We start from the raw sequence: 10,292 nt of genomic DNA, 5'->3' as shown, positions 1-10,292 counted from the left end.
GACAAAAAAGCAGCAAAAGCAAAAGTGAGCTAGTCTCCCGAAATTGTCTGCCATGTTTGTTTACACTAAAGTAACAGATTTCATTGTGAGATTTCCGTTTTTTTTAAATCAGGACTGGGTTGTTGTTTAATAAAACTGGTTAGTGTGTGTGATGTGTTAGTGAAATCGTTTCCTTCCACACACTAAACGACCAAAACAGTTACATGAGAACATGTTCCTAGAATAAGTATGTTGAGAGTGTGTGTTTGATGACTGGTTTAAGTCAGACAGATCAGAATCTGGGACTGGTTAAGGCTGCATACATGTGGTGCATTGCGTGAATCAATACCCACAGGTTAACAGGGCTATTTCTGAATTTCTTTCTGAAAATAACCCACCCAAAGTAAATAGAGAATATCTCCACAACTGCAAGGGCTATGATATGTTAAGTTAAAAAATGTGTGTGGTAATTGGTTAGAGTGAATAAAGCTAGAACATATCATAAGTGGAAGATCTCCCTGTCCTCTCTGTCTCCTCTCCCTGTTTGGCACTTTTACTCTATTTAGAGATGCGTAAACACTATTTTAGAAATGTAGGTGGGGTTCTGTCCGGATACGGGTCATTTCGGCATGAAGAGGTTAAACCAGCCATCACCACATACACTCTCTGAGCGCTGAGATGTCAGTACTGAACACTCTGATCTGATTGTTAGAATTCAACCAACTCTGCATAAACCAGTTTAAACATCATCATCCAGTGTTCTGGTCGTCAGAGGAGACTGATTAAAACCACCTAGGTGGAGTGTGGCACCCACCTGTAGCAGGGAGGATTAATACAGTGAACATCTCAACGTCTTATTCAAATGTGAACAAAGTTTTTGCGTTTGATATGTTGTATGACATGACACATGTCATACAATGTGCACATAGAGTTTTTTGTAATTTAAGGGAAGCTTTTTCAAAGAAGTTAGTTAAGATGTCATTAGGGGGCTGATGTCTGCAGGTAGCCTGTAGACATGTAGACAACACCCAAGGCACCTCAATTCATTAGTTTGTCAGTTCATGGACTCACCATGGCAAAGACTCCAGAGGGATGCCAAGTAAACTGACATGATTTCCACGTGTTGGGTTTAGTTGGCGAGTAATGAGATCACTTTAGCAGGGGACGTCTGTATCAAATAGCCGTTGTTTACAGGTATAATGCAAGCTGGAGATGAGTATGCAGGAGGTAAGTAAAACAAGCTACACACAGAAATTTTATGAGAGTACCTACTTCTGTTCAGTGGAAAACACAATCTGCAGCCCAGACAAAATAAACTTCCACTTTATAGTTTACATCTCTAGGCCTTTGTATGAAGAAATATCTTCATGTGAGTGTGTTTCGATTTATCATAACAAATTTCAATAAGGCACTTACGTATCTGTTCTTCACAAAAAAGGTAAGCTAACCCTAACCCTATCAGGTAAATTTAAATAAGGAATACATAACAACAAACATGTCAATAGAGTTTCTGTGAGTCAAAGTAGTCTGGTATAATTTTAAAAGGGTTTGGCATGTTGCCAGCATCTATGGATGATAGAGGGGAAAGAGAAAGAAGCATGTTTTGCCTCTTCTTTGTTTTGCCTTGTCTTTTTTTGTTATGACAAAAAGCCCACAGCAAAGTGCTGCAAGGTGTATAATTGCAAATGATCACTAGGCACACCTATAGGGACCTCATTCCCCTCAACCTCAGAGGAATAAGCATACCGCTATTACCATGACAACACGCTGGCTTATGGGGTTAAGCCAGCTTGTTTGTGAAGAAGTCATGAGTCACTTTCAATGGTTAATAGGTAAGTTATATGATAGACTTAGTGGTACATGAGCTGACCATGTGTAAACAATGGGTCAGTGGGGCGGTTATGCCCTTTGTGAGAGAGTGGATAGGAATCTTTAACGAAGTTGGGTGATATTTCAAGTGGCTACTTTTTGGATATGCCCCAGCTCAGAAAATGTTGGCATTCACTTTTTTGTGTGAATATTAACATCATATGTTAAAGAACAATTGCCGATGTGAATCATATCATTTTTCAGATATGATCAGAACTTGAAGACATAACGGACACGGAATTAGGGCTTCTTTTCACTAAATAGAGACAATTTGTGAAACCCATATACTATACGAAAATATGCATAGGTTAAGGTGTCCGACGTCCTGTCCATGTTTTTCTTGTTTGCTCATCAGATAAGTCTATCTGAGAGGCTGTGATGTGACCTCGCTAAGCAGCAATATATCTATTGACTTTATTATATAATTATAAACAATAGACTATCAATACAATATAGAAATATACCGTATTAGAGTAAATACTTTGGATATTTCTGTTCGGATATGATACAGTGACCGCCCCCTTTTTTTAACAGCTCTGGTTCCGGAAGTAAATTTCCCATTTATCTCGTCCACTTTTCTTAAAATCCTTATATAAAGAGTTTTAAGCCTGGAACCAAGCCAATCGTTCATCAAGGTAGTCGTGACCAGAAAATGTTTGATTCGGGCCAAAAAATAATTTGTAAAACAGAAGAAAAGGCAAAGGTACAAGACTGTGTACATTCTTTTTGTGAACGAGGAACTCCTCATCCCATGAACCATTGCAGACCTTTTCGCAATGGTTTAGCGCGTTTCTTACATCTTATAACCTTTGTCATTGTTATATTGTTTATATTGTTAATATAAGTTGTCCTATATTCTATGTGTGTGTGTTTGTGTGTATGTGTGTGTTGATGAAAAACTATTTCGATTGTTTGTGGTATGGTCGTCTCGGGCTAGGTATGACTCAGAGTGGTAAATGTTCAACACGTGGTTTATTGTAACAGAGACACAAGGTAAACAAATAACCAAACAAATAAACAAACTGTAATTACGTTACTTGTTAACGTTGTTTTTAATACATGTGAATTCAGTCCTGGATTCCAGTTACGTATTCACAGGGGCGGGCCGTACTGTTAGGCAAACCATGGGATGTCCAATTACTCACGCATAGACGGGCTTCCTGCCAACGCCCCCGCCCCCCCCCCCCCCCGTCAACAATTCTGTCCTCCCGCAACTTCGCTATGCCAGGACCCCCCCCCCCCATCAACAATCCTGTCCGACCGCAATCCAACAATTCACCACCCCCAGTCAACAATTGGTTACCTTTGCCTTTGCTATTCCCAAATTACAAAAAAATATCATATATTTGCCATATCATATATTTGTACTTTTATTTTTTATCATATATTCTAGATCAACATATTTTTTAACCGTTACAGCTCATTTCCTCTACAGCTCTAACCACAACTCTAATTTTCCGCTAATATAAATCATGGTTGCTGCAGTAAGCGATCGAGTTCAGTAGCAGTAGCAGCAGATCCCGTCTTCCTATTCCTAGACATTCTCTGGTAGCAGTAGCAGGAGCATGGACCTATAAAGAAAATGACAGCGGATTAAAACATGGTGCCCATTCATCCCTATGAAAACTGCTCATTGGCGCAGGGCAACATCAAAGAGAGAATTGCTTCCTCATCATGGGAGCCTAGCCACACCCTACTGCATGATGTTCCAGATGTAGAAATATTCTCGTTCTCTAGCATTGTTAGCATTGTAGCATCATAAGCGAGAGGTCTGAGCGAGCACAGTGGCATTGTTTACCAACCATGGAAGTATAAGTTACTAACACCCCAGATGATTCTCTATTCTCTTTAAATTACACTCCTCCTGCCATCTGGGCAACAATTATTATTTAACAATTATTATTACTTATGTGTCTTTACGTAAACCTTCCCTTCTTCAAGTGTGGATGCCCGCAGGGACCTCTTTGCGCTTCTTTGCTCAATCAGATGAATCAGTTAGTAGAACTGCTTGCGATAGTTGAATGTGAGAAGGTGAAAATCCCTTCTCACTCCCCTCACATCATATTTAATGTGGTATTTGGACTTCCGAAGCACTAGGGGGCAGAAGGTTAACCCAGCCTTGGCCAGGGAAGTTCCCCTTGTTATTGGTGTGGCCCAATCAGTCCACCTGGGACTGATTGGCTTATTGAAGGGGAGTCTCATTTTGTAGCTGGGGGGAAGGTGCTAGCTTGACGAGAGGCCAGTACTAGAGCACATGGTATGTTTTGTTAGGCTATGCTTATTGCTGCTGATTGATTCAAACAGTAGTTTCTTTTTGGAACATTGCTTTATTTTTGTAACTAATGGCTTTATTTTTGTTTATTTATTTTTGGACCTTGGTTTGGAGTAAATAAAACTTTTTTGTCTTAACACCATTGCCCTCATTTTTGGCCCACACTCTCAAATCTGGTTGTCCGTATCCCCAATACGTGGGGTGACCACGCCGGTCCCTCACATTGAACATGAGCGAGAATTTATCAGGTGATGTTTATAAGTGTAAGCTATGATATATCGTAATGCAAATGTTAGAATGGGTGTTAAGTCTGCCTCTAGTGCTCGCTGCAAGTTCACTTTAGTCTATAAATGAAATGGGCAGCCATTGTTGTGATGTGATCTTGGAGGACTCTGGTTGCTTTACTCACAAATCAAAAAAAAAAACTCAAATCACTTTCCTCCGAGCTTATGGTCCGAACCTCTGAAACTCCCAGTAACTCAGAGCGGTTTGAAGGCAGCAATAATCATGGACAGTCACGCAAAGGGCGGGCACGGCAACCTAAGGCCCGCCTGGGTCTGATAGCCTATTATTATAGCTTACATACTAATATTTTAAAACATGGGAATGCGAAATGCATCCTGGGATATTTAACAGCCCCAAATCCACACAAGTCACCTCCGATGCATCCTCGGTGGAATGGCCAGTTTAGGAACGCATCAAAAACACTTCTGGGTTTTACGACATTACTTGACTTGTGCCGCCTTCAAAACAGCTCGGAGGTTTGGAAGCTCTAACGTGTCTTTATGTAGACCTTCGCTTCTTCTGAAATAAGAGTGATCAGGAAACACCCCTCAGAAGTGCGTAGGCTACGACATAAAATCCTTCTTGAGACTGGACTTCATAACAAGTATGCCCGCAGGGACCTCTTTGCACTTCTTTGCTGAATCAGTTATTAGAACTGCTTGCGATGGTTGAACATGAGGGAGAATTTATTAGGTGATGTTTATAATTGTAAGCTATAATGTATTGTTTTCAAATGTTAGAATGGGTGTTAAGTTTGCCTCTAGTGCTTGCTGCACTTTATTCTATCATTGAAATGGGCAGCCATTGTTGTGACGAAATCTCTGAGGACTCGGGTTGCTTTACTACACACGAGCGAAAACTCAGACCCAACAGAGTGTTCAAAGCACGTTTTTAAGGCGGCATTGATGCGAACTTTGAATTGGAACAGTACTTGGGCTACGACTGATGATGTTTCACAAGAATGCAAGTACAGAAAATAACGCAAATTGACAAACGGCACTTTTGCGGGTGCAGTTAACGTTTCCTGGTAACAGCGAGCTCCACCAATCAGAGACTTTGTGTCACACTTCAGGATTTATGGGTAGTGTAGTGGTTTCAATGACATCGCGAATAAAACTAAAATAAAAATAGATGTTGCCCCTGGGAGGGCCTCCCAGGAGTTTACATCATAGCAGATGATGTGTTAATCACGGGGGAAGGAGCAACACAAGAGGAGGCAGAAAAGGACCACGACGAGAAAGTCAGACGCGTTCTAACCAGGTGCAGAGAGCAACATCAAGCTGAATGCGAATAAATTCAAGCTTATACAAAAAGAGGTACCCTATATAGGTCATCTGCTCACGGCCGAGGGACTGAGAATTGACCCGGAGAAAGTACATGCAATCAGAGTGAAAGGGGTACAGAGATTAGTTGGGATGGTCAACTATCTTTCTAAGTTCTATGACCACCTTTCAGATGACTGTGAGATTCTGAGACAACTCATGCACAAGGAGAACATGTGGGAATGGACGGCCATTCAAGAAGGGGCGTTTCAAAGACTGGAAGACAAAATCGCACCAGTCCTACAGTACTACAACAAGGAAGAGGAGTTGACACTTCAGTGTGATGCATCAGACAAGGGACTGGGGGCCGCCCTGACACAGAAAGGTAAACTGGTAGCATTTGGTAGTAGGGCACTCACACCAACTGAAAAGGGCTATGCCCAAATAGAGAAAGAGAGCTTGGCCATAGTGTTTGGGATGGAAAGGTTCCATCAGTATACTTACGGTAAAGAGGTCCCAGTACAAAGCGACCACAAGCCTCTAGAGAATATACACAGCAAGCCATTACTTATGGTGCGTTTTAGTATTCTCTGCGAACCTTCTCGGACCTCGGATGTGACGTCACGTCTCGGAATCCTTGCTCGGTCTCCTGTGAGTTCAACCGAGCAGGCAAGTTCGCCGTCCGAGTAAAAGGGGCGTGTTCGTGCGTGTCGCTAGGCAACGTCCTCGGACCTCCGAGACAGATCGATAATAAAACGCACCAGACGTCTGAAAGGGTCCCAGCAAGTTTGAGCTACACACGCCGTCCGTTGATTGGTCGACAGAATCACTTCCGTGCGACAGGGGGATAATAACAAACAAACACAGTACCCGCAAGATATTTGGGGAACGGCGAAAGCTTCGTTTATTGAAGAAAATGTTGCGCAAAAGTTTGCCGTCCTTCTTGGACGTTCTACATTGTTGCTTGCTCTTTGTTCATTGTGCGCATACTTCTTTTTCCTTGGATTTATTAGCAGGCTACATTGTGTCGGGCTGCTATGAGATCACGATGCTTACATAGCTGCCGTGGCTATCGCCTTCCGGCTTAAACCTGCCCTACCATAAAGGTACTGAAGCGTATATATATATATATATATGTGGACATGCGCCATATGTATAGTCCAGATAGAGACAGAACATAATGAAACAGCTAGTGCCATATCATATATTTGTACACTATTTTTTATCATATATTCTATATCAACATATTTTTCAACCGTTACAGCTAAATTCCTCTACAGCCTTAACCACAACTCTAACTTTCCATTAATATAAATCATGGTTGCTGTGGTAAGTGAACGACTTCAGTAGCAGCAGAGTGTCTAATAGGAATGGTCTCCGTAGACGGGCTCTGGTACCAGTAGCCATAGACATCTTATAAGTAGACGCAGCATTGGCTGCTGTGACGCGAGAAATTTGGCCGCCATCTTGGAGCGGTGATGAGGAGCCTAAACTGACAGGTCGCGTCTACAGAAGAAAACAAGGATGCCGGGCTGGTGTTCAACGTATTCCTGCTCAAATGAGCGGACTGTGGAAAATAGGAATCAGGGGATTACTTTTCACAAGTAAGATTTAACATTAACGTACTATTGGTTGTATTTTGTGAAAAAAATATTACCACAGAGTTGAGAAGGAGCAAAGATCTTCAATAGTACTGAAATCGTAGTATGACCATAATAGAATTGCTTGTCAATGAAATGAAAAAATGACATACTTGAATAACATAAAGTTGAAATAAATGATGAAGTTAAAGATTGTAACAGCCAACAGGGGTAAAAGTTAGGACCACAGTCCAGATTGTGTAGGGGGGGTAATATATGTTAGCTAGTGGCTATACAGTATAGTCTAGTCTAGCTTTCCAACCCAATTTTGTGTAGCCCACCTTCGTGAAATGTGTGATAAACAGGAAAAGGCCCTGCCACACTTACCTGACACCTGGAATGGGGTAATTTTTGGGATTACTGTTGAACTACTAGGCTATGTGTTCACCCGGCTATAAACTGAGACTTGATAAGTCATATTATCAATATATAACATATCTTGCCTTTTCTCTCTATAGTGTAACACTATATAGTACCATTGATACATTTATTAATACTAACCATCATGAAACGTATAGCAATACTAACCCACTCTATCTCTCTCTCTTCAGCCTTACCTCACTTGTGAGGTAAACCATTACCAGTCATCAGCCATCCTTGTATTTGGCCCTCATCGCACCTGAAGTCCCATCCCTATGACTGCCCTACCATCGCCTGTTGCTGTCCCCTTGACCGGATTCCTGGCCTGTGCTGCCTAGCGATCCACTACTGCCCTATGACAATTCCTAATCCCTATGACAATTCATCCCTACACTAGACTATTTGAACTTTCTGACACTAAATGGGATTCATGCATTATCATACTGGTTATGTAACCATCCTACCTCTTTGTAACATACACCCCAGGTGGCTTAAAACACCATGTTCTCTACACCATTCTCTACACCTAACTAACCTATTCATTTATCATGTATACAAACCTTACTGCCCCTAGGCAACTGCAACTGACCCTAGGCAGATGGGTCAGGCCCTTGAGTCGTGGATCTGCTCGAGGTTTCTTCCTATATGTATCTCCAATTCTAGGGAGTTTTTTCCTGGCCCCTGTTACTCATGGGCTCTCTCTGAATGTTCAATACTCTGTAAAGCGCCATGAAACATGTAATGTTTTGGCGCTCTATAAATAAAATTGAATTGAATTGAATGTTAACTTGTGTATAATTCCCAATTTTTATTGATATATTTGCACTTTTAATCTTGCTGAATTCTACAAGGCAAATAAATTAAGTTAAAACTTAGTTCCCCGGCCCCATTCGTCTTTGTAAGGAAATGTTCTATTTTGTCTTTATTATTTTGTCAGAACGCACCAGAATGCTTCATTTGTGAAAATCACAAAAAAATCTTCTGGGGGAGGATGACTCCCCTACAGGGGTTTGGTTTACACACTTTCAGCCCCACCTAAAACAAAATTCACCAGCCGCCACTGATTATGATGCATTCTCATTTTAGGCAAAGTATAAGACAATACTTTCTTAACAGTATAATTGTAACCATGAATAAGTCGTTCAAGTAACAATATTAAAATACTAACATTGTTGGATAAGACAGAATTTGGTTTTATTCTGAATCCAGTGAAACAGATTGGTGGTTTTAGCTGATATAAAAACTTTCAGCTATGTTTATGTTTAAGTATTTGGCAGACGCTTTTATCCAAAGCGACATACATAAAAAATACATATAAAACAATCACTGTAAACATTATAATCATTTAAGGGAAGAATGTAATACAAAAATATCAATAGCCTACAAAGTGTCAAGACAGAATAAACTCTCTGCTGCTGCAGCAACAGAGATACAGTCTATAGGTCCCTAAGATATATAGATAATGTATTCATACATTGTTTATGTAGGATATATGTATATATAACCTAATCATATTGTTTCTTCAACTTAAAAATAGCTGACCGTTTTTTTTCTCCTTCTCTGTGATTATATTCCCAGTTTTGATCTCGGACGTCTGGTCACTTATAGCATATAAGAATATTCTATTACTGTTAAGCCAACAATGAATAATAAAACACGCCAAAACATGTGTCCTTTATCATAGCTACACGTATGACAAAAAACCGTGTGAAAATCAGTGGTATTAAGTGAGGTAAGATTAATTAAATGCACTGATAGTTCATTTCTCCTGCCAAATGAATTACACTGAGTGGAGCAGATCACCACTCCAAGATGGCGGCCCCGCGTCTCGTCAGCGCCAGTAGGCAGTAGCGGTCGATGCTGCGTCTACTTGTAGGATGTCAGTAGTATGGCCGTTTCTGAAATGGCATACTACATACTGCTCGTATACTGATCGTGACGTAAAAGTAGTAAGTAGTATGCAGTACGCGAAAAATGTTTTTTTGCAGTATGCGACAGTTACCCAGATGATGTACTAATCGGGCAAAAATTCCTAGTATACATCCAGAGCTCACTACGTCGGATACTGTATCCCATAATGCAACGCGGCACCGTTGAAAAAAACCGTTGAACATTTCAAATAATGGCGGCGGAAAATGTGAGCGGCGAATATAAATGTAAGTATTAGTTGTTTATTTTGATGTGATAAGCTTTCGTATGTATTTGTAATCGTGTGTTTTTCATTGTTAACAGAACAAATGGCTCAACCGATAGCGAATGCGGCAAATGGAAAATATATACGATACATCAGCTTTAATGAATGAAGCTGTCACAGCTAACAGCAGCCGGGTTTTGTCAGATATCGCTATCGATTTAACTTCTGTTGCGGCAATACCAATAGCACGGAGACTAAAAGAGTAGTGTGTCTTGTTGTAGGGACTGATGTAGACACCGCAGCTCTCATCAGTTGGAGATCTACGAATGAGGGCATGTTCACGGGCAGGAGGAATGCTGCGCAGAAGGGGTTCGAGTAAGTTGGTTTAGTTAGACATTACATCTTTTGCATGTAGTCAAAGAACTGTTTGTTTTCATCCTTTTTCTTGCAGAGAATTTATTAAGGTCCAGGGGCTAGAGGGGAAGATAGAG

The sequence above is a fragment of the Micromesistius poutassou genome, assembly GCF_964030765.1.
Source record: "Micromesistius poutassou genome assembly, chromosome: 12".
Lineage (NCBI taxonomy): Eukaryota > Metazoa > Chordata > Actinopteri > Gadiformes > Gadidae > Micromesistius > Micromesistius poutassou.
Note: the sequence above shows the minus strand (reverse complement) of the source record.